General features: G+C 45.5%; 1 long non-coding RNA gene across 3 annotated transcripts in view; it reads left to right on the plus strand.

The window, feature by feature from the left end:
* LOC131511561 (uncharacterized) overlaps positions 1 to 20586 on the plus strand; it is a 42995-nt gene extending 22409 nt beyond the window's left edge. The window contains exon 3 of one of the 3 annotated variants that reach the window (XR_009261582.1): positions 19582 to 20586. This is a non-coding gene — a long non-coding RNA (uncharacterized LOC131511561). Of the gene's footprint in view, positions 1 to 5206; positions 5455 to 19071; positions 19223 to 19581 lie in introns of those variants that run through there. The other 2 variants (XR_009261580.1, XR_009261581.1) reach the window with 2 other exon arrangements.
* The last annotated feature ends 4953 nt before the right edge of the window (positions 20587 to 25539 follow it).

Consider the following 25539-nt stretch of genomic DNA (forward strand, 5'->3'; position numbering starts at 1 on the left):
CAATGGTGAGCTCATGATCTGAAGCAAAATCAAGACTCCCATGCCCAGCCCACGCCCAGCCAGCCGAGCCACCCAGGATCTGCGTTTTTTTTATTTGTTCCTTTCTTGCATTTGAAGTATTCCTCGCGAATGTCCTTGTCTGAGCCTCTTTGCCATGGTCCCTAACCACCACAACTGCAACCAACCCTTCATAGCATTGTCCCTCTCTGTCAGTGTCACAGAGGCCCACCCATCCGTCTAGTTTCTTGTCATCAGCCTGAATTAGACTAATTTTGGTGTCTGGCACAAAGGGCCTCCACCAGCTTGACCTGCATAGGCTCATCTCAGGTGGATGCAAGCGGACAGAGATGGGTTTGGCCCTTGACCAAGGCTTTGGCAGCTGGTGCCAACCCCATGGGCCGGGCCACGGTGGGGGAGGGCGGTCTTCAGCGCCTCTGGCAAAGCAGTAGGGTCGCCCATCACCTCCCCCCTCAAAGCAATTGCCTTCTGTGGTTTAGGGTGGAGCTGAACCTTGCGTGAGCATGAGCTCGTGGCTGGTCAACTCCAGGGCAGTGGCAGGGAAAAAGTAGACGATTTCATGGTTTTTTTGTTATTTATATTTAAAATAACTTCCACCAGCTTTACTGGTGAGTGTGTCCCCGGTGTCTTTATGTTGCTTGTGCGAGTCTTCCCCTCCACCCCAGTTTCGTGCACTACACCCCTACTTTCTTTGTTCCGTTTCCTTATTCTAGAAGCGCAGCGTATGTTTTCGTTATCACTTTGTTAAATTAACCTTTGTTGAAGAAATGCAGACACACAGGTGAGGAGCTGTGGTTCAACAAAAGATCAGGAAAGAAATTGAAATAGGGAACGTTGTTACTCACAAGGGCGGGGGGGGGGGTGCGGGGGGACCTGCACAGCACATGTCGAGGGGCCACTTGGGAAGGCCAAGGTCGGGTGCAGGCAGAGAGCGACAGGACCTGGGCCACACACGTTTATCTCTGCCCGTGGGTGGGGAGGCTTCAGGGGTCCTGGGTAAGGCCGGATCTTGGTCAACTCAAACACCAAAAGCTCCGTGGGGAGTCTTTTTTTTTTTTTTTAATCTTTTTTAATGTTAATTTTTTTTTTTTTTAACATTTATTTCTTTTTGAAAGACAGAGCCTGAGCAGAGAAGGGGCAGAGAGAGGGAGACACAGAATCCGAAGTAGGCTCCAAGCTCTGAGCTGTCAGCACAGAGCCCGCCAGACTTGAACCTACGAACTGTGAGATCATGACCTGAGCCGAAGTCGGACGTTCAACCGACTGAGCCAACCAGGAGCCCCATGACTCTTTTTTTAATGTTTACTTTTGAGGGAGGGAGACAGAGAGTGGGGGGAAGGGGCAGAGGGAGTGGGAGACACAGAATCTGAAGCAGGCTCCAGACTCCAAGCTGCCAGCACAGAGCCCCACGGTGGGGCACAAACCCAACTGCAATGCAAGATCATGACCTGAGCTGAAGTGGAGTCTTAACCCCAGGCGCTCCTTCACAAGGAATCTTATCTAAGGGGTGCACAAGGGGAAGGCTCTGGAGAGAGGAGAGACTGTGGGTCACAAGCGCTGTTGAGGAAGTCATGTCAGGAACTTACAGTGGCTTGTGACTCTTCGGGTCATTATCTAGGGCATGTGGTTGTATGGGGGGCTAATGACAGTTAGGCTCCCTTGCAGGCAGCTTGGTTAAACAAAATAAATGCCAAGGCAGTGATAGCATGGATAGCTTAGCTGAACTCTTGACATATTTCTTATTAAAACATAATGCAACAATTTATGTATTTATGTATTTATTTTTATTTGAGAGAGAGAGAGAGAGAGCACGACTGGGGGAGAGGGGCACAGGAATAGAGAGAGAGAGAGAGAGAGAATCTCAAGCCGGATGCAGTGCTTGATCTCAGGACCCTGGGATCATGACCCAAGGGTAAATCAAGAGTCCATTGCTTAACCGTCTGAGCCACCCACGTGCCCCAATGCAATAATTTTAAACTGCTTCCCTTTAAAACAGTATGAAGTATATTTAATAACAACTGTTAGATATGATAATTTATTCACACCAAAATACATTATTTTTTACAACAAATCTCACATTTACAGATCCACACCTTTTATTTTATTTTATCCTTTTTTTTTTTTTTTTAAGTTTATTTATTTATTTTGAGAGAGAGGGAGAGAGACAAGAAGAGAGAGAGAATCCCAAGCAGGCTCCACACTGTCAGCACAGAGTCTGACTCGGGGCCCGAACCCATGAACCATGAGACCATGATCTGGGCAGAAACTGAGTTAGACGCTTAACTGACTGAGCCTATCCTATTCTATTTTTCAAGTAAGATCTAGGCCCAAAGTGGGGCTTGAACTCATAACCCCAAGGTCAAGGGTGGCATACTCTATGAACTGAGCCAGCCAGGCACCCCAGAACCGTACCTTTAAAAAAAGACTTCATTTTTAACCAGTTTTAGGCTTATATGGAAAAGTTGCAAAAATAACTCAGAAAGTTCCCACGTATTTCCCGCTTAGTTTCTTATCTAACACCTTGTATAACCCAAGTACAGTGGTTAAAACCAGGAAATTAAACTTGGTGTAATACTATTGTGTAAAGTACGGAACTTAATAGAATTTCAGCAGCGTTTCACTGCTGTCCTTTTCCTGTTTGGGGATTTCACAGAGCGCTGAGCTGTTATTCTCCGCAGATTCTTGTAATCTGTGACGATTCCATAATCTTTCCTTATCTTCCAGGACCTTGACATTTTAGAGAGTGTTGGTCAGGAATTCTGTAAGATATCCATCAATTTGGGCTTGTCTGATGTTCTCTCATGATTAGAAGGAGGTTATACAGTTTGGGCAAGAAGACCATAAAATGACTTTTGTCCTTCTCCATGTAACATATTTAGAGTTTATGACATTGTTACATTGTTACATGCTAACCTCGACCATTTGGTTAAACCTGTGAAGTTTCTCCACGTAAAATACTGTCTTCCTCTCCTGTTCAGAACTATCTTGGAGTAGATACTGCAATATTATCTAAATATCCTTTTTCTCCTCAAATTTTGCCTGCTGATTTTACTGTCCACCTTGTCTGCAAGGAATTAATACAGTGGTACTTGCCTACTATTGAGTTTTCTATTTCCCTCTTCTTTCTACATCCATCAACTGGATTTTTCTGTAAGAATTTTTTCTCATTTATTTATGTCAGTCTAGATTCGTAATAGTTACCTTATGTTATGGGTTATAATCCAGCACCATCATTTATTTATTTTAATGCTCAAATTGTTCTAGCTTTGGCCATTCAGAACTTGTTCTGTTTGGTTCCTGCGTCTTCTTGAGAATTCCCTTCCAGTTTTCAGCCCTTCCTTACTTCTGGCACCACAAAATAGTCTGGATTCATCTTATTTTTTCCCTGCCGCAAACCTTGAATCAACCACTCTCCAAGGAATCCTGGTCCTTTTACTGAAGAATGCTGTATAGAGACCGATATCTGCGTGCTAAGTGTGCTCATTGCTACTGGGATCTCATTGCTTCTAGGCTCTTTCCATGGAAAAAGATGTAGGAAATTCACGTATCTCTACTAACCCATGCATACACACATATCTGTATGACCCTATCTGTATATGTATTTTAAGGGGTGCCCGAGTGGCTTAGCTGGCTAAGCACCTGACTTTGGCTCAGGTCACGATCTCATGAATTTCAGAGTTTGAGCCCCACATCTGGCTGTCTGCTGTCAGTGTGGAGCCTGCTTGCGATTCTGTCTCCCTCTCTCTCTGCCCATCCCCCACTTGTGTTTTCTCTCTCTCTCTCTCTCTCTCTCTCTCTCTCTCTCTCTCTCTCAAAAATAAATAAACGTTAAAAAAAACCCACATGATTTTATGCTGATACTTCTGATTCCAATCCAAAACTAGAGGGTTTCTTATTTGTAACTTTTTTTTTCCAGTGGTGGGAAACCAGGCTCTCCATTGTATACAATATTCTTACTTATTTACTCATAAAGTACACATAAAGTTGTGTCAGAATTGTTAACCCACCTTTGAAAAGCACATTTATTATCTAGATGACAGCATTTATGTAGTTCTTTCTTGTCTTTAACCTTGTATTATGCAGACAAGATCCTGTTTTCCAAGGTTCTTTTCTTCCTCCCCCCTTCAGTGGGATTTTGTGTTTTATTTACAATACAGGTTCATGCGTTACTGTTTGCATTACATCTTGGATTCCCACCACATCCTCATTATAACTTGTTTATTTTTTGGAGGGGAAAATGTGAAGGGCTTGTGAAGCATTACTATCGTTCTGTAACAAAAAGATATTCTCGAAGGAGTATAACTCTGTCCTCATCTGTATTACTCCATTCCTATTCTTCTCTCCTTTTTACCCCTTTCCAATCACTCCTTGTAGCCAATTTCTTTCTTTTTTTTCTTCATGCAGCTGTTTTTTAAAAAATAATATTTCTATTTTTAAAGTTTATTTATTTTGAGAGAGAGAGAGAGAGTGTGCAAGAGGGGAGGGACAGAGAGAGAGAGGGAGGGAGGGAGAGAGAGAATCCCAAGCAGGCTCTGCACTGTCAGCACAGACCCCAATGTGGGGCTCAAACTCACGAATCCTGAGACTGTGACCTGAGCCGAGATCCAGCATCAGACACTTAGCTGACTGAGCTCCCGAGGTGCCCCTAATTTCTTAAATTTCTACACATTCCCTCCCGTTTAATGTTTTTTTTTTGTTTATTTTTGGGACAGAGAGAGAGACAGAGCATGAACGGGGGAGGGGCAGAGAGAGAGGGAGACACAGAATCGGAAACAGGCTCCAGGCTCTGAGCTGTCAGCCCAGAGCCTGACGCGGGGCTTGAACTCACGGACCGCGAGATCGTGACCTGGCTGAAGTCGGACGCTTAACCGACTGCGCCACCCAGGCGCCCCCATTCCCTCCCGTTTAAATAGTGTAATATGTGAATGTGTCTGAGGTAGACTGTTAGCCACCTCTCCCAACTTGTCTTCATCTTCCAAAGTCATACAATTTCTGATTTTAGCTTATCATAAAACTGCTTGGATCAAACATTCCCATTTTCCCAGTCTCCCATGCAGCTAGATACAGTCACATGACTGAGTTCTTGCCAATGAGATGCAAGGAGTTAAAGTCATATGGCAGTTTTTGGAAAACTGCTTTAAAAGACTGATACGTGTTTCTCTCTCTCTCCCTCTCTCTTTTCACCCAGTATTTTATCCTTGTGCCCAGAATGTCAATGTGATGGCTGGAACTCCAACAGCCATCTTATACCATGAAGACAAAAGTCTTGGGATGGAGGAGTGAAAAGCTTGAAGAGCCTGTGTTCCTGATGATATCTTAGAGTCTCTAGACTGCATTTGTGTATAGATGTATATGTTCGATGATGAAACCTTATCACATGCAAGGCTTACGATTCATTTTTTTAAAGAGTTTATTTTTTTATTAAATTTTTAATGTTTATTTATTTATTTATTTTTTTAAATTTTTTTTTTCAACATTTTTTTTTTTTTTAAATTTTTTTTCAACGTTTTTAATTTATTTTTGGGACAGAGAGAGACAGAGCATGAACGGGGGAGGGGCAGAGAGAGAGGGAGATACAGAATCGGAAACAGGCTCCAGGCTCCGAGCCGTCGGCCCAGAGCCTGACGCGGGGCTCGAACTCACGGACCGCGAGATCGTGACCTGGCTGAAGTCGGACGCTTAACCGACTGCGCCACCCAGGCGCCCCTTTTCAACATTTTTTATTTATTTTTGGGACAGAGAGAGACAGAGCACGAACGGGGGAGGGGCAGAGAGAGAGGGAGACACAGAATCAGAAACAGGCTCCAGGCTCCGAGCCATCAGCCCAGAGCCTGACGCGGGGCTCAAACTCACGGACCGCGAGATCGTGACCCGGCTGAAGTCGGACGCCTAACTGACTGCGCCACCCAGGCGCCCCAATGTTTATTTATTTTTGAGAGAGAGACAGAGCACGAGCAGGGGAGGGGTAGAGACAGAGGGAGACACAGAATCCAACGCAGGCTCCAGGCTCTGAGACGTCAGCACAGAGCCCCACACGGGGCTCGAACTCACGAGCTGTGAGATCGTGACCTCAGCCGAAGTCGGACGCCTAACCGACTGAGCCGCTCAGGTGCCCCGGTTATGTAACTGTCTTCAATGTTCCTGCACAATCAATGATAGTTGAGAAGTTCCGTGAACCTTCCACAACAAAGCAGGCTGTTCTGCCCAACGTACACATGAGTTCTGGGGCCTCATTTTCTCACCCACTGCTTGTCAGGTGTATTGGTGAATGTCAATAGTTGGTTCCAAGTGAAGGAAAGCCAATCATCCCACTAGGCAAATCCAACAGTTTTGTTTTTTTTTTTTAAACATATCCAGGGGTCCAGAAGGATATGAGTTGAGTCTGGAAATAGCACATTGATCAGCAGCATTCTTTGGGATAGAGTGAGGTGCTAGCTTCAGAACCTAAAAAATCTGAGGATAGATGCGTGTGCTGGTGGGTTGCCAATGGAAAAGTGCCGGTAAGCCAAGGTCACATTAGGCTTTCCAGAAGCTCCACTGCCCCTCCTAGGCCCATGCCTCCTGTGTGTATATATCAGCCTGGATATGTGCAGGGCCAGGTGACCCTCATTAAACCTGGGGTTAAACAATATACACTAGGGCCCTGGGGCACTCCTCAAGTACCCTCAGCACAAATAGTCTTCATTCATGACCCTCTCTGACCTCAGGTCAATACAGCTGGTCCAAAACATTCCTGAATTAAGAGCTGGGGGCCCAGAATAAGGCTCAGTGCCTGTGGCCTCTGGATCATCCAACAGATTCTTAGGCCAGAAGAATGGCCTGGTTGCAGGGATGCGGGGTCAAACCTAGAATCATCACTCATGATCTCTATTCTCAAGACATGCCTCCCACAACCTTTGTCCATTTCTACAGAAACTGCTAACACCCGCATGGTCCTCAGCTGTCTACATACTTCCCACATATGTGGCTCTCGTTGCAGATGCATTGGACGGTACCAGTGTAGACCTTTGACTTTGCCTACCCACCCCTGACTTGAAAACATAAATTTACCATCGACCACTAGGTGGCACCCTATCCCAAACTACCGTATACCACACCAAGGGTAGGCATTTTAAGACCCCATTCTTTGAGAATGCCTGATCTGACCTCCCTCTGGAGTGTCAAGGTTAAACAATGTGAATCCAGTCTCAATATGAATTTAAAGAGCCTTATAACAAGTAACCATCTAGTGAAACTGGTTGTGGTCTCTCACTCTGTTCCTCCCTTATTCGTTCTGTATTGTTTACTATATGGCTTTTTTTTTTTCCTTATGACTTAACTTCTATCTGGACTCATCCACACCAATCTCATGTGTGTCCTCCTTAGTTCAGCTGGTTTAGTGTCAGAACTTTGCCAACTGGGAGTGGCCTTCTACCTTTTGCCCTTTCGTTTGTCAGTAAAACAGAAGAAAGAACAACAGGACCACAAATCTTTTCCCTTAGGCAAGTATAGGGAGGCCAATGCCATACTATTTAGAGCAAGCAATGCCAACCGAAATGAATCAAGGTACTTTCTCTTGTAGGTAACTTTGTATATATATATTTTTTTAATTTTTTTTAACGTTTATTTATTTTTGAGACAGAGAGAGACACAGCATGAACGGGGGAGGGGTAGAGAGAGAGGGAGACACAGAGTCGGAAGCAAGCTCCAGGCTCTGAGCCAGACAGCCCAGAGCCGGACGCGGGGCTCGAACTGTGAGATCGTGACCTGAGCTGAAGTCGGACGCTTAACCGACTGAGCCACCCAGGCGCCCCCTTTTTTTTTTTTTTTTTTTTAATATATATATATTTTTTTCTTGTAGGTAACTTTGAATGTTCTGGTTCCTTGTTACTTTTACCTTCCTTGGATGATTGTCACCATGTTTCCTAAGCCCTACACGCAGCTGGACCTTGCTCAGGTGCGCCGTAGGCTGGGAAATCTGACCCGATGGTCCTCCATCTTGTCCCATCGCACTTGCAGACTGAGAAGCCTTGCCGTCTGATTTCCTGTTTGTTTCATGTCCCTGTCATTCTTGACTCAAGGCATTTTCAGCCCACGGTATATATCAAGACCCCTGTTTGAACTGTACACTCTGGGAAGGCAGACTTCTTTTTTTTTTAATATTTTAAATATTTTTATTTGTTTTTGAGAGAGAGAGAGCACGCGCATGAGCCAGGGAGGGATAGAGAGACAGAGAGGGAGAACCAGAATGTGAAGCAGCTGTCAGCACAGAGCCCGACATGAGGCTCAAACCCAAGAACTGTGAGATGACGACCTGAGCCAAAGTCAGATGCTCAACTGACTGAACCACCCAGATGCCCCTTTAAAAATTTTTTTTAATGTTTGTTTATTGTTAGACAGAGAGTGTGTGCAAGTCAGGGAGGAGCAGAGAGAAAGGGAGACACAGAATCTGAAGCATGTTCCAGGCTCTGAGCTGTTATGACAGCATAGAGCCTGACACGGGGCTCAAACCCACGAACTGTGAGGTCATGACCTGAGAAGTCGGAAGCTTAACCGACTGAGCCACCCAGGTGCCCCTCTCTTTAGCTCTTTTGAGAGAAAACTGAAACTGAGAAACCAGCAAGCTAATGAAAAGATACTTAAGGTTCATCTACTTTTGGTTTGTGGGATTCAAAGCAATTCTTGTTTTCTGATCGCAAACCTCAGGTTTATCTGTAGATAGTCATCGGTACCCACGATGCAGGAACAACATAAGGCTCTGCTTTATTCAAAGTTTGGCAAATAAAATGACAGTGGCTGAGGTCAGGTATGTGAAGTCACTAGGCAAGCTAGCCTGTCACCTTGACCCAGGGCAAGAACAAGGTTGGCCCAGTGATGATATTAGAAAATGAAAAGCAACAGGTCAATTACAGGAACCGTGGAAATAAAACAACAAAGGGAATGCAGGAAGATTGGGAAGTAACAGCCAGAAGGACACGTCCAGAGGCGCCTGGGTGGCTCAGTCGGTTAACCGTCCTACTTGGGCTCAGGTCACGATCTCACTGTTCGTGGGACTGAGCCCTGTGTTGGGCTCTGTGCTGACAGTGCGAAGCCTGCTTCAGATTCTCTCTCCCTGTCTTTGACCCTCCCCCATTCATGCTCTCTCTCTCTCTCTCTCTCTCTCATAAATAAATAAACATTAAAAAAAACCCAAAAAAGTACAGGTTCAGCATAGTCCCAGAGAAGCAAATGTCCCAGATCCTCCGATGTGGTTGCCCTTCTTTGTGGCCGATACATTATTACGGCTGCTATTTTCACCTAGGCCTCCTTTTCTTTATCTGTGAAATAAGGGGGTTAAACCGGACAACGTAGGGAGAAATGTGAAAGACGGTTGAACCAGAGCAAAATGATTACTGGGCGCGTTCAATGGAAAAACAGGCAGGTGGGGTCTAAACCCCCTTCTGGGTTATCCAATTCTGTGAAGCGTCTGTGCTTTTCATTGTCCTTGAGCTCTTTTGTGTCTGTGAATTGTAGATGGCTGGGAACAGCGCCAATGGCTCTTGTCCACACACACGCAGATACATTTTGATACGTGGAAATACCATAGAATTCCCTTTCTCTTTGAGTTTTTCCAACTTTGCACCATCTGTAAGTCCCTCTCAGTGTTATTTATATGCGTGTGGACCTTTGAATTTGAACCACCCGTAATGTCTTAGTCGTCCAACTTGTCAATGAGTTCACTATCATCTCTGACCTATTCTAGTCTGTCTGCATGACAGCCATGAATTTATCCTGTTTAAAAAACGATCCATTGGGGCGCCTGGGCGGCTCGGTCAGTTAAGCGCCTGACTCCTGATTTCGGCTCAGATCACGGTCTCACGGCTACTGAGTGCGAGCCCCGTGTCAGGCTCTGCACTGGTGATGCAGAGCCTGCTCGGGATTCTCTCTCTCCCTCTCCTCCCTGCCCCTTCCTCACGTGTGTGCTTTCTCTGTCTCTCAAAATAAATACATAAACAAACTTCAAAAAAGAAATAGATGAAAAACTATCCGTGAACAATTGCCCAGAAGTCCAATGATCGCAAGTTATTTGGTCAAGAAACCACACATCCGCTTTGCGCATGGTTACAAATACAACTATAATTATAATTATCGCTGGGAATATGGACACAAAAGATTAAGTGTTACAGAGCGGTGAGTTTGCCAGATACTTTAGGTGTCTGCCTTGAGTCGTGTACAAGCTCATGGTTCAAGGTGCTTTCCAAACCGAAGTTTTTTAGGCCCGGCTTGTACCTGAGATTATTCAGGGTGAAGAGCCTCTTCCATCACAGAAACTCTTTGCCTCAGCCACGCTTTCGTAAGATGCCTTTGTCACGTGCCATACGTGTCCGCTTGGGGCTTTCTGCAGAGAGAAGTGACTGTGGCTTACTGCCCGGAGCGGTCTCAAACAAGACGTTGCAAGAAACCATGGTGGAGTGGGATTTGGGGTGGGCGGGCTGGACAGGACGTGTACACGTGGGAGAAGGAATTCTGACAGGAGTCTTCACAAATCTGGAATAAATCTTAACTCCGTAGCTGATTCTATAATCTGAAGCGAAAGAATTTTTATAGACGCTGGGTATCTCAGCCTGATTCCCCTGAAGTCAGGCTTCGTCATTAAAACTTATGTGTAAGTCATTTATTTGGGAATGTGATCCTAGGCGAGGGATGGAGGAAAAGCCAATACCTGTGCTCATTTGTGCACGTTAGGGCTCAGAACTGGACAGATGGGACCGTTCTGTGCAAGGCCCCCCCCACTCCCAGCCCTAGCAAGACAGCTGAGATTTCTCCAGCTTTCTCTTCAGAGGGAATATGTGCATTTGTGTGGCTTATGGCTTGAATCAGGCAGGTGCTCAGTTGTGGGCCCAATAGCCCTTTCTGCAACTAAGCCTCTCCCTGTAGCTGCCCTACTTCAGATGCTTGGCCCACCCTGCCACCATGCATGCCCGGTCATATGCATGCCCAGCTAGCCTTGGGCTCTCAGGGCCCTCCAGGCATCTGGGGCTCAGACAGTCCTCCAAAACCACCTAGCTTCTGGGGAGGTGGGTGCTCCCACCCAGAGAATATTTCTGAGGCAGCAGCTTTAAGTGGTGATCGTCAGTCCCCATTTGGACTCCCGCTCCCAAGCTTCCCCAGGCATCGAGGCTCCCCGATGTCTGTTACTAGAGGGTACTTGAGTATCTCTCCTGCCCAGCCTTAAAAGGCAGTCCAGACTCCTCCAGCTATGTCTGCAGGGGAATATACACATGTGGGTAGGTTAAGGCATGAAGCCAGGTACCCCTAACAGCCCCCTCCGTTAGCTGGCCTCAAGATACACGGTCCTGTTCCAGGACCCTGGCCGCCCTAACCTGTGCAGCCTGTACATGCACAGTATGTGTTCCATTAGTCTGGCCAGGGAGCTAGGACCCTCCAGACCTGTGCACCTCGTGTCAGTCGAGAATCGCCTGCACACCTCCAGGGCGAAGAAAATGGGTATTAAGCTATTTTGTTTGGATGGTTCTATATATATCACGTGGGTCCATCTGGTCTCATGTGTCATTCAAGGCCAAGGTGTCCTCATTGATTTTCTGTCTGCACGATCTATCCACTGACGTGAGTGGGGTGTTAAAGCCCCTACTATTATTGTGTTAATGTCAATCTCTCCCTGTATGCCTGTTAATATTTGTTACAAATTTATGTAATTACACGCTCCTGTATTTGGTACATTGATACTTAAAATTGTTATATCCTCACGTTGGCTTGACCCCTTTGTCATTAGGTACTGCCCCTCTTCATCTCTTGTCTTTATCTCCAAGTCTATTCTGTCTGATAGAAGTACTGCTACCCTGGCTTTTTTTTTTTTTTTTTTTTACTTCCATTTCCATGGACTGTCTTTTTCTGTCCCTTTACTTTCAGTCGGTATGTGTCTTTACGTCTGAAGTGAGTCTCTTATAAGCATCGTACGGATGGGTCTTGGTTTTTATTTTTTAATCCATTCGGTTACCCTCTGTTCTTCATTGGAACATTTAGACCATGCGCATTGAAAGTGACTGTCGATAGGTACGTACTTATTGCCATTTTGGTAATTTTTTTCCTGGTTGGTTTTGTCGTTCTCCTCTGTTTCTTCCCTTGTGATTGACGACGTTCTCTAGTGTTATGCTCAGATTCCTTTCTCTTTATTTTTTTGTGTATCCACTATGGGTTTTTGACTTGTGTTCCCTTGAAGTTTATATATAACATCCTCACTATATAGCAGGCTAAATTGAGTTGACAGTTGCTTACATTCAAACACATTCTGAAACCACTACATTTTTACTGCCCCCTTCCATGTTTTATGTTTATGATGTCATGTCTTATATTATTTTGTGAATCCCCTAATATTTTAGACATAACTGATTTTACTACTTTTGTCTTTTTATCCTTATATTAGTTTTGTATGTTTTTGATCTACTACTTAACTGTTTGCTTTTACTCATGCAGTTTTTTTCATTTCACAATTTTCTTCTTCTTTTTTTTTTTAAATTTTTTTTTTAATGTTTATTTATGTTTGAGACAGAGAGAGACAGAGCATGAACGGGGGAGGGGCAGAGAGAGAGGGAGACACAGAATCTGAAGCAGGCTCCAGGCTCTGAGCTGTCAGCACAGAGCCGGACGCGGGGCTTGAACTCACTGACCGTGAGATCATGACCTGAGCCGAAGTCGGACGCTTAACCGACTGAGCCACCCAGGTGCCCCTCACAATTTTCTTCTAATTATGGCCTTTTCCTCTTAAAAAAAAAAACTCTCTCTGACATTTCTTGTAAGGCTGGTTTAGTGGTGATGAACTCTAACATTTACTTGTCTGGGAAACTCTTTCCTTCAATTCTTTTTTTTTTTTTTTTTAAGTTTATTTTTAAGTAACCTCTACTCCCAACGTGGGGCTCAAACTCATGACACTGAGATCAAGAGTCGCACACTCCCCACACTGAGCCACCCCGGCAGTCCTCCCTTTCAATTCTGAATAATTTTGAGGTGTGTGGGTGGCTCAGTTGCTTGAACTTCTGACTTCGGCTCAGGTCGTGATCTCATGGCTTGTGAGTTTGAGCCCCGCGTCGGGGGTCTGTGCCATCAGCGCAGAACCCGCTTTGGGTCTTCACTCTCCCTCTCTTTCTGTACCCCCCCCCCCCACTTGGTTCTCTCTCTCTCAAAAAATAAACTTAAAAAAAAAAAAACCTTTCAATTCTGAATAACTTTGCCAAGAAGATTATTCTTCGTTCTCTTTTTGTTTTTGTTTTCCCATTCAGCACTTTGTCTTATCTTTTTTTTTTTTCAAGTAGGCTCTACGCCCAATGTGGGGCTCAAACTCATGACCCCAAGATCAAGAGTTGCAGGCTCTACCAACTGAGCCAACCAGGCGCTCCCTCCCCCACCCCATTCCACACATTGAATATATCATGCTACTCATTTCTGGCCTCCGAAGTTTCCGCTTAAAAATTAGCTAATAGCTTTATGGGGTCTTTCTTGTACATAAGTAGCTGCTTTTCTTTGGCTGCTTTAAGATCCCCTATCTCGAATCTTTGACATTTTAATTATTACATGTTGTGGTGTGGTCCTCCTTGGATTCATCTTGTTTGGGGTTCTCTGTGCTTCCTGGACCTGGATGTCTGTTTCCTTCTGCAGGTTAGGGAAGTTTTCAGCTATTATTTCTTCAAGTAAGTTTTCTGTCCCTTTGTCTCTTTTTTCTCCTTCTGGGACCCCTATAATTACAAATGTTAACATACTTGATGTTGTCTCATTTAAAAATTATTCTTTATTAGTTTTTGCTGTGTACCTTGATACTTTCCATTACCCTGTCTTCCAGATTGTTGATCCACTTTTCTGCATCCTTTCATCTGCTCCTGACTCCCTCTAATGTAGTTTTCATTTTAGTGATTGTACTCTTCGACTCCGGTTGAGCCTGCTTGGGATTCTCTCTCTCCCTTTCTCTTTGCCTATCTCCTGCTCACACACTCTCTCTCTTTCAAAATAAATAAATAAACATTAAAAAAACCCTGTTATGCTAATATGACAATTGAGATCTTTCTACAAATAATATAAGCAATTTAAAGGATCCATCATCTGGCCATTGACAAGTAGGACCTTATTAATCTCATTAGTGACTCAAAGTAATAAGCTTTTTTTTTTTTTTTTTTTTTTTTTTTTTTTAATGGGAATGCCCAGATGCCAATTTCCAGGCTTAGACCATTGCTACAAGAGGTGTCTCTGGAGAGGGCATAGGGGATGCAACCTTCATGATCCAAAAGTTTACTCCCCCAAAGAGCATAAAAAAATGAAGGCCTTTGGGGCACCTGGGTGGCCCAGTCCATTAAGCATCCAACTCTTGATTTTGACTGAGTCATGATCTCACGGTTTATGGGTTTGAGCCCCATGTCAGGCTCTGTGCCGACAGCACAGAGCCTGCTTGGGATTCTCTCTCTCTCCCTCTCTCTCTGCCCCTCCCCTGCTCATGCTTGAAAATCTCTCTCCCTCCCCTGCTCATCTCTTGCAAAAATAAATAAATAAACCTAAAAAAAAGATAACGAAGGTCTTCATTACAAAGGCAGTAAGGCTGATGCATTGAAAATGGTGTCTCTGGTCGCCCATGAGAATGTGAGACACCTCCAGTCACAGACCTGCTAATATGTGTCACTGAGCAGGTGCGACTGGAATGGGACTTTCCAGTACTAACAAGCAACAAATGCTGAAACGACAAAGGTCCCTTATGGGCTGGGACCTCTTATGACAGACTCCCCTGAGAGTTGGCACAGCCGGGCAAAGACAGTGCTGTGTTTAACTGCACATCTTGGAACCCTAGTCTATTGACAGGCCACTAAGGTGCATCCCACTAAGTGCACCCCACTAAATACCCCCCACAGATGGTAGAGACAAGAGGGAATATTTTCACCGGTCACAAAGCCAAGCTTTTAGGACATGAAACAAGATGAAAGGAGATACCTCATCTGATTTTCACATAGAGGAGCCGCTGCAATGTTTACCTAAACAGATGCTGCTCTGATGAGAACTGTAAATGCAACTGTGTGTGAAGCCAGCTTGAACATCAGGTTTATAGGTCACATGCCTATGTTTTCCCCCTATGGTAGTTCCTTCTCATGACAAATATACACAAGACAAAAACAAAGAAAAATGGTGACCATTGCTGGGATGGAATGGGTTAAGTTAAACCAAGAGTATTCTCCCAAACTTACCAGAGTCACTAAGCCCAAGGAACTAGTTATGCAATTATTTTTCCCTACTAATCTAAATTCAGAAATTGAGGGGGGGAAAAGTCTCTCACCAATCTTGCCCCATTAGACCCTCAGGCTGACATCTGGGAGGTTGACACGATAAGGATTCTTACCTTCTGCTGGCTTTTGTCAGATGTCCTGGGTCTGTCAGCTACAGCAGTGTTAAATTCATCCTGCTGACTATGCCATCTGTTGGGGAAGAAAATTTGTCTCTACTCTTCTAGATCCTTCTAGCTGATCTATGAATCAAATTGACATAAGACAAATTAAGAGGAGAAAAAAAAAACACATTTAAATACCTGTGCACAGAAGCGCAATATTAAAATTGAGACCTAAAGAAATGACCAAGGCAGGCAAAATTCCTACTTTTAGACAAAGAACCAATAGAACTGTGAGTAATTAACAGGACAAAGAAAAGTTACTTCAAGAGCTCAATTAGTAAGGGAATCAAGGGAGGTGCCTGGATGGCTTAGTCAGTTAAGCATTTGGCTTTGGTTCGGGTCATGGTCTCCCAGTTCATGAGACTGAGCCCCACATCAGTCTCTGTACCATCAGCACAGAGCCCCACCTGTGCGGAGCCTGCTTTGGATCCTCTGTCTCCCTCTCTCTGCCCCTTCACCCCCCTCAAAGATAAATAAGCATTAAAAAAAATAAGGGAGTCTAGGGGGGCCTGGTGGCTCGGTAGGTTAAGCCTCCAACTCTTGATTTTTGGCTCAGGCCATGATCACACAGTCGTGAGACCGAGCGCTGTGTCGGGCTCCACACTAGCCATGGATCCTGCCTGGGATCCTCTCTCACTCCCTCTGCCCCTCCCCGACTCATGCTCACTTGCTCATGCGCGTGCCTGCTCTCTCTTTCTCTCTCGCAAAAAAGAAAGGGAATCTAAACTGGGTTTGGGCTGGGGTAATAAATTAGTAAAAGTACTAAGGTTTGTTTATCTAGCCTTCTCAGCTCTGAGTGCTCTCTCTCTGGAAATAAGGATGTGTCTTTACCTCTTGGTACAGGAAGGGTACATTTCACAGGGGAGATTCATTTCCTGCTTTCTAGAGAAAAGGGGGGCAGAGGGTATTCTTGCATTGACTGTGTGAGTAACTTTACTTCAAAATAATATGCCATCGTGGCATATTCTAGGGTGCCCTGCCATCGGCCCCCACGTAGGCGTTTGTGGAGGTTAGGGCTTGGAACTATCCAGATTCCTTGGACCCACAATACACCACTCCTGTGTCTGGTTCTCTCAGCACTGGCCCTGTTTCAGGTCCCTTGCTGAACCAATCCAAGTGGCCCATGCTTACACAATATACATCAGCCACCCTTGGCAGCATGGACACTCCAGGCCTCTGGAGCTCAGGCTGGCTCCCACCAACTGCATAGCCTCCAACCGGGAGGGAGCCCAACTCCAGAAAAATCTTTTTAAGGCAGAAGCTTTATTTATTTATTTAATTAAAAAAATTTATTTATTTTTGAGAGACACAGAGAGAGAGAGAGAGAGAGAGAGAGAGAAAGACAGAGTGTGAGTGGGGGAGGGGCGGAGAAAGAGGGAGACACAGAATCCGAAGCAGGTTGCAGGCTCTGAGCTGTCAGCACAGAGGCCGACTCGGGGCCCGAACTCACGAACCGCGAGATCATGACCTGAGCCGAAGTCGGATGCTCAACTGACTGAGTGAACCAAGCACCTTAAGGCAGAAGCTTTAAACTGGCAACAGTCCGTACTTGGAGTGGCTTCCTAATGAGGTCTGTGGCTTCTCCAGCAATCAAGGCTCCCAAGTGTCTCTTGGTGAAGGATACCCGAGTTAGCCAGCCCTGCTTCATCTTAGCAAGGCAGCAGTTTCTTCCAGCTGTGCCTTCATGGGGGAACAGGCACATGTGTGGGGGTTTGGGCTTGAAATTGGCAGGTTCTTTGTACTGTCAACAGCCTGCTCACATGACCTGGCTTCTACTGAGACTTTCACTGTAAGAGGTCGTGGCCACCCTGAACTATTTTTTTTTTCTTTTTAAAAAAAAAAAATTTTTTTTAACATTTATTTATTTTTGAGACAGATAGAGAGAGAGAGAGCATGAACGGGGGAGGGTCAGAGAAAGAGGGAGACACAGAATCCGAAGCAGGCTCCAGGCTCTGAGCTGTCAGTACAGAGCCCGTCACGGGGCTCGAACCCACGGACTGTGAGATCGTGACCTGAGCTGAAGTCGGACGCTGGACCGACTGAGCCACCCAGGCACCCCTTTTTTTTTCTTTTTTTAAAAAAATTTTAGGGGTGCCTGGGTGGCTCAATCAGTTGAACGTCTGATTCTTGATTTTGGCTCAGGTCATGATCCTGGAGTCATGGATCCTGGAGTCATGGGATTGAGCCCTGCATCAGGCTCTGCACTGAGTATGGAGCCTGCTTGGGACTCATTCTCTCTCTCTCGCTCGCTCTCTCTCTCCCTCCCACCCCCCTCTCTAAAATAAAATGAAAAATTTAAAAACTATTAAAAAATTTTTTTAAAGCTCTCTGCCCAGCATGGGGTTTGAACTCGTGACCCTGAGATCAGGAGTTACATGCTGTATGGCCTGAGCCAGCCAGGTGCCCCTACCCTGAAATATTGATGCACACATATGAAGAATGCACCCCATCAGCCAACCAGGACATGACAGACCCGTGGAGTTCTGACTGGTCCTCATCTGCCTGCCTAGCCTCCAGGGGAGAGAGAGCACAACCCCCAAACCTTTCAGAGACGTTAGCTTTAAACTAGCAACAGTAGAATCATTTTGCCGGGTACCTGATGAATTCCTGTGCTAACCAGTCATCAAGGTTCCCAGGTGTCTCTTAGTGAAGGATACCTCAGCAGCTAGAGAGGCCCCATCTGAGCAAGGCAGTCCAGACTCTTAAGCTTTACCTTCAGGTACAATGTACATATTTGTGTAGGTTAGGGTTTGGAATGGGCATATGTCTTGTATCCCCGATTACGACCAACTGTGACCTAGTCTCTTCTGACACTTGCCCTGTTTCTGGGCAATAGATGCAGGAAAAACATTTGATAAAATTCCACATCAATTATGATAAAAACTCAGCAATCTAGGAATAGAGGGGAACTTGCTCAATTTAAGAGCATCTGCAAGAAATGTACAAATGTTATTATACTTAAATGGTGAGAAACTCAGAGTTTTCTTACTATGATCAGGAATGAGGCAAAGATGTCCCCCATCATCATACTTTTCAATATCATCATGGGAGATGTCAACAACATTTTGGAAGATGGAAAGTGGATAAGCAATGATAACTGACTTAGAGAGGAAATCCAAGCTAATACACTTAGAGAAGAAACAAATCTCAGTTACATCCCAGCAAGTTATTATGTGGATATCAACAAAGTGATCCTTAAATTTACACGGAGGGCAAAAGATCCAGAATAGCCCACTCAATATTAAAGGGGAAGAATGACGTTAGAATACAGACACTACCCAACAACTTCAAGACTTAATGTAAGTCTACAGTGATGAAGACAGTACGGTATTGGTGAAAGAACAGATCAGTGGAACAGAATAGAGAGCCCAGAAAATGACCCACATAGTCAGTTGATCTTTGACAAAGGAGGAAAGATAATACAATAGAGGAAAGAGTGTCTCCTCCATAAATGGTGCTGGAACAGCAGGGTATCTATGTGCATAAAAATATGTCCAGACACGGACCTTACACACTTCACAAAATTAATCAAAAAATGGAACATGGAACTAAATGTAACTATAGGCATACCTCATTGTATTGCTCGTTGCTTTATTGTGCTTGGCAGACATTGCATTAAAAAAATTTTTTTTTTCATGTTTTTGTTTATTTTGGAGACAGAGAGAGACAGAGCATGAGCAGGGGAGGGGCAGAGAGAGAGGGAGACACAGAATCCAAAGCAGGCTCCAGGCTCTGAGCTGTCAGCACAGAGCCCGACGTGGGGCTCGAACTCATGGACTGTGAGATCACGACCTGAGCTCAGGAGTCGGACGCTCAACCCCCCAACATTACATTTTTTATAGATTGAAAATTTGTGGCAACGTTGCCTAACCAAGTCTATCAATACTTTTTCCCAAAAGCGTTTGCTCACTTTGTGTCTCTGTGTCACATTTTAGTAATTCTCATGATATTACAATCTTTTCCGTTGTTACTATATCTGTTACGGTGATCTGTGATCAATGATATTTGATGTTACTATTTTAATTGTTCTGGGGACCAGAATATAAGAAGGTGAACTTAATAAATGTTGTGTGTGTCGTGACTGCTCCATCAGCCAGCCACTCCTCATTTCCCTCTCTCTCTCTCTCTCTCTCTCTCTCTCTCTCTCTCTCTCTCTTGCCCCTCAGGTCTCCTATTCCTCCAAGCACAACAGTTTGGAAATGAGGCCAATTAATAACCCTACAGTGGCCTCTAAGTGTTCAAGTAAGAGGAAGAGTTGCTGTCTCTCACTTGAACTCAAAAGCTAGAAATGATTAAGCTTAGTGAGGAAGGCATCTCAAAAGCTGAGAACGAACAAAAGCTAGGCCTCTTGCACTGGCTAGCCAAGCCACGACTGCAAGGGAAAAGTTCTTGAGAGAAATTAAAAGTGCTACTCCAGTGAACACACACGCTAAGAAAGTGAGACAGCCGAATTGCTGATACGGAGAGAAATTGGTAGTGGTCTGGACAAAATATCAAAGCAGCCACAACCTTCCCTTAAGCCAAAGCCTCATCCGGAGCAAGGCTTCAACTCTCTTCGATTCTAGGAAGGCTGAGAGAGGTGAGGAAGCTGCAGAAGAGAAGTCTGCAGCCAGCAGAGGGAGGTCCATGAGGTTTAAGGAAGGGAGTGGAGTCCATAACCTCAGGGTGCAAGGAGGGAAGCAGCAGGTGCTGACGTGGAGCTGTAGCAAGGGACCCAGAGATCTAGCAGGCAGGGCTGCGCTTCACAGCCTCAGAGGACGCGCTGACTCTCCTGTTAGGGGCTAATGCAGCTGGTGACTGTAAGTGGAAGGCAGTGCCTGCTCACCATCCTGAAAATTCTACGGCCCTGGAGGATTATGCTCAACCACACTGCCTGTGCTGTAGAAATGGGGCAACAAAGCCTAGATGACAGTACATCTGTGTACAATCTGATTGGTTGAAGATTTGAAGCCTACCGTTGAGAACTGCTCTGCAGGAAGGATTTATTTCATCATGCTCCTTGACAGTGTACCTGGTCACCCAAGAGTTCTGATGGAGGCATAGCAAGAGATTTTAACTTTTTTCTTGCCTGCTAGCTAACACAACATCCCTTCTGCAGGCCATGGAAAAAGGAGTAATTCTGACTTTCAAGTTTTCTTATTTAAGTAATACATGTTGGGGCGCCTGGGTGGCTCAGTCAGTTGAGCGTCCGACTTCGGCTCAGGTCATGATCTCGCAGTTTGTGAGTTCGAGCCCCGTGTCGGGCTCTGTGCTGACAGCTCAGAGCCTGGAACCTGCTTCGGATTCTGTGTCTCCTCCTCTCTCTGCCCCTCCCCTGCTCATGCTCTGTCTCTCTCCATCTGTCAATAATAAATAAACATTAAAGAAATTTAAAAAAAAAAAAAAGTAATACATGTTGTAACTTGCCAGAGTCGCCATGGTGATTCCTCTGATGGACCAGGGTAAAGTAAACTGGAAAGGATTCACCGTTTTTTTGTTGTTGTTTTGTTTTGTTTTAAAGTAAGCTCTAGGCCCAACATGGGGCTCGAACTCATGGCCCTGAGATCAGGAGTCACGTGCTCTACAGACTGAGCCAGCCAGGTGCCCCAGGATTCACCATTTTTTTTTTTTAATGCCATTAAGAACATTCGTGATTCGTGGGAAGAGGTCAAAATATCAACATTAACAAAGAGCTTGGAAGAAGTTGATTCTAACCCTCAGGGGTGACTTTGAGGAATTCAAGACTTCAGCGGAGGACATGACTGCAGATGTGGTGGAAACAGCAAAAGAACAAGAATTAGAACTGGAGCCTGAGGGGAACCCTTTTGCACTGCCGGTGGGAACGCAAGCCGGTGGGAAGCAAGCCGGTGGGAAGCAAGCTGGTGGGAAGCAAGCCGGTGGGAACGCAAGCCGGTGGGAACGCAAGCCGGTGGGAACGCAAGCCGGTGGGAACGCAAGCCGGTGGGAAGCAAGCCGGTGGGAAGCAAGCTGGTGGGAACGCAAGCCGGTGGGAACGCAAGCCGGTGGGAAGCAAGCCGGTGGGAACGCAAGCCGGTGGGAAGCAAGCCGGTGGGAACGCAAGCCGGTGGGAACGCAAGCCGGTGGGAACGCAAGCCGGTGGGAAGCAAGCCGGTGGGAAGCAAGCTGGTGGGAAGCAAGCCGGTGGGAACGCAAGCCGGTGGGAACGCAAGCCGGTGGGAAGCAAGCCGGTGGGAACGCAAGCCGGTGGGAACGCAAGCCGGTGGGAAGCAAGCCGGTGGGAAGCAAGCCGGTGGGAACGCAAGCCGGTGGGAAGCAAGCCGGTGGGAACGCAAGCCGGTGGGAACGCAAGCCGGTGGGAACGCAAGCCGGTGGGAACGCAAGCCGGTGGGAAGCAAGCCGGTGGGAACGCAAGCCGGTGGGAACGCAAGCCGGTGGGAACGCAAGCCGGTGGGAAGCAAGCCGGTGGGAACGCAAGCCGGTGGTGGGAACGCAAGCCGGTGGTGGGAACGCAAGCCGGTGGTGGGAACGCAAGCCGGTGGTGGGAATGCAAGCCGGTGCAGCCACTCTGGAAAACAGCATGGAAGTTCCTCAAACAACTAAAAATAGAACTACCCTAGGACCCAGCAATTGCACTACTAGGTATTTATCCAAAGAATACAGGTGTGCTGTTTCGAAGGGACACATGCACCCCCACGTTGATAGCAGCACTATCGACAACAGCCAAAGTATGGCAAGAGCCCACATGTCCATCGAGGGATGAACGGATGAAGAAGATGTGGTCTAGATATACAGTGGAGTGTTACTCAGCAGCCAAAAGGAATGAAATCTTGCCATTTACAACAGCATGGATGGAACTAGGGGGTATTATGCTAAGCGAAATTAGCCAGTCTGAGAAAGACAAACATCATATGACTTCACTCATACGTGGAATTTAAGATACAAAACAGATGAACATTAAGGGAAAGGAAGCAAAAATCATATAAAAACAGGGAGGGGGACAAAACATAAAAGACTCTTAAATACAGAGAATAAACTGAGGGTTGCTGGAGGGGTTTTTGGTGGGGGTATGGGCTAAATGGGCAAGGGGCATTAAGGAAGACACTTGTTGGTAGGGCACATGGGTGGCTCAGTGGGTTAAGCATCCGACTTCAGCTCAGGTGATGATCTTGCGGTTTGTGAGTTCATGTCCCACGTCAGGCTCTGTGCTGACAGCTCGGAGCCTGGAGCCTGCTTCGGATTCTGTGTCTCCCTCTCTGCCTCTCCTCAACTCACACTGTCTCTCTCTCAAGAATAAATAAACTTAAAAAAATTTTTTTTTTTTTTAATAAAAAAGAAAAGAGGAGGACACTTGTTGGGATGAGCACTGGGTGTTATAGGTAGGGGATGAATCATTGGATTCTACTCCTGAAATCATTATTGCACTATACGCTGACTAACATGGATGTAAATTACAAAAAAAGAAAAAGAACGAGAAGAAAGAAAGGGAGCCTGAAGACAGGACCGACTTCCTGCCTGCAATCTCATGATAAAACCTGAGCCGATGAGGCGTTGCTTCTGATGGATGAGCCAAGAAAGCAGTTTCTCGAGATGGGATCCTCTCCTGGTGAAGATGCCTTGAAGACTGTTGAAATGACAGCAAGGGATTGAGACTGTCACAGAGGCTGGGTTGATAAAGCAGTGACAGGGTTTGGAGGGACTGACTCCAATTTTGAAAGGAGTTCAAAATGGTGGGTAATATGCTGTCAAGCAGCGTCCCGTGCTATGGAGAAGTCATTTGTGAAAGGTCGTGGCACACTTCCCTGTTGTCTTAGTTTAAGAAGTTGCCACAGCCTCCCCGGCCTTCGGCGAGCACCGTCCCGATCAGTCAGCAGCCATCAGCACTGAGACGGGATCCTCCACCAGCAAAAAGATTGTGACTCACTGGGAACTCAGATGCTCTGCAGCATTTTTCTTGTTTTTTGGCAATAAAGGTATGTAGACTGTTTCTTTGAATATCATGCTATTGCATAGGCCGCAATATAGCGTAAACAAATCTGTTACATGCACTGGGAAACCATAAATTATTTTTACTACCTTTACTGTGATATTTGCTTTATTGCAGTGGTATGGAACAGAACCCACGCTATCTCTAAGGTATGCCTGTAGATAAAACTGTATCTAGTCAGTCCCCAAAGTGAGAACTTATGCCAGCCCAGAAATGACAGAAAATTCGAACAGAATTCCAGCAAACTGATCTGGACACAGAAACCCCAAGCCTGTTAGATTTATGGACCAAAGGAGGAGAGAATTTGATCCTCCAGAAGCAGAAACTACATCTTGGGCCCCTTAACGCTGATGTTAAAACTTAACACCTTAGATCATCTGGAGAAAATAATACTAATTTCAAAGGGTTTCACCTGACCAATAGCAACAATGTGGACAGGAAGATGGCCTACACTTCACATATCATACCTTAAAATATCTCCATGGAAAACACCAGGAGGAGTAGTAATATAATAATGAAATTAGGACTATTAACTATTATGACAGGGACAGACACATTCACCGCTACCTGCAGAAGGGACGGAACAGTTTTTAAAAGGCAGTCTGAATGTACTGCAGTCTTATGTACTGTATTTACAGGCCATAGAAACATAGAAGTGACTGATAAGAACAGCTGAGGAAATAAGTCAAGATTCCATTTGTGTACATAAAGATAACAGGCCTCCACCGAATGTAAATAGACCGTGGCAATCACCTTAGACCACACAGACCTGAGGCTACAAGGTGCTACCGTCAGTCAAAACCATTTAGGGGGCGCCTGGGTGGCGCAGTCGGTTGAGCGTCCGACTTCAGCCAGGTCACGATCTCGCGGTCCGTGAGTTCGAGCCCCGCGTCGGGCTCTGGGCTGATGGCTCGGAGCCTGGAGCCTGTTTCCGATTGTGTGTCTCCCTCTCTCTCTGCCCCTCCCCCGTTCATGCTCTGTCTCTCTCTGTCCCAAAAATAAATAAAAAAAAAACGTTGAAAAAACCATTTAGGACTCCACCTTGCGAAACAAATTATGAAAAGACAAACCCAGTAGAAACCCCAGAAACTACTTACAGTGGCAGAGAAATAGAAACAACCAATCTTTTAATGTAAATAGGCCTAAAGAAAAAAGAAACACCTGTCAACCCAGCAATCCATTTACTGTAAATACTAACCCCTTTATAAAGCCAAATCCCACTAACAGATAAGTCACCAATAACCGAAGGAGAGAAAACCCCAGGGGACCCTCAGAGGGACTCAGCAGTCTCTGTCTCCTGGCTAAAGCCAGAAACATCCGTCCATGTTACAGTAACCGTATCAATAGAAAACCCTCTTGTAAATAAAAATACTACTTACACCACTATGCTGTTAGATACGGGGCCCAAGTAACAATGATACAAGATATCCTACTGGTTTAGAACATTTTACCAATAAAAATGAAATACCTAAAGGACTGAGAGGTATTTAGTGACAGATTCGATTCCTAACAATTGATGACAGACCCCCCCCCCCCCCCATTGAAGGCTAAACGCCTTAGAGGTCCCAATTTAGGAAACATCCTTGGAAAGCATGTAATAGGACATATTTAAATTAAGGAAAAAATTAGTGTGCCTACAATTTCACCATAGAACAACCCGGCTGGCCTGTGAAAAAGCCAGATGGGTCCTATTGGTTTACAGTAGCTTATATGATTTTAAACAAATGCTCTCCCCAAATTGGAGGAGTACCCCCGGATACAGGTGCTATCATAACCAAGATCACCACTGGATCTGGAACTTACTACAGGGTGATATGATAGGAAAAGATAGGATAAATTAGAGAGGGAAGGGATAGGACCTGAGGTCCCGGGTGGGGAAAAACACCTATTTTGGAACAATGCTGGGAGTAGGTCTGAACACAGTAAACCCCCTCAGGCTTAAGGTTCCTCTTCAGAATGTAACAGGCCCCACCTACTCCCCCTGAGGCTTCCCTCAGGAATTTGACAAAAGACCTAAGTGTGGTCTTAGGCCACCTCTCATAATGGAATTGAGCCAATCAGGGATGGACCAGCCAGCACCTCGAGCTACCAGGCCAATAAGGGTAGGATCTGAGAGGGAAGGGGGGGTGGTTAAGGGGTGAGGGGTGAGGGGTGGGCTACCCAAAACCTTATAAAACAA

Source organism: Neofelis nebulosa, chromosome 5 (genome assembly GCF_028018385.1).
Source record: "Neofelis nebulosa isolate mNeoNeb1 chromosome 5, mNeoNeb1.pri, whole genome shotgun sequence".
NCBI lineage: Eukaryota > Metazoa > Chordata > Mammalia > Carnivora > Felidae > Neofelis > Neofelis nebulosa.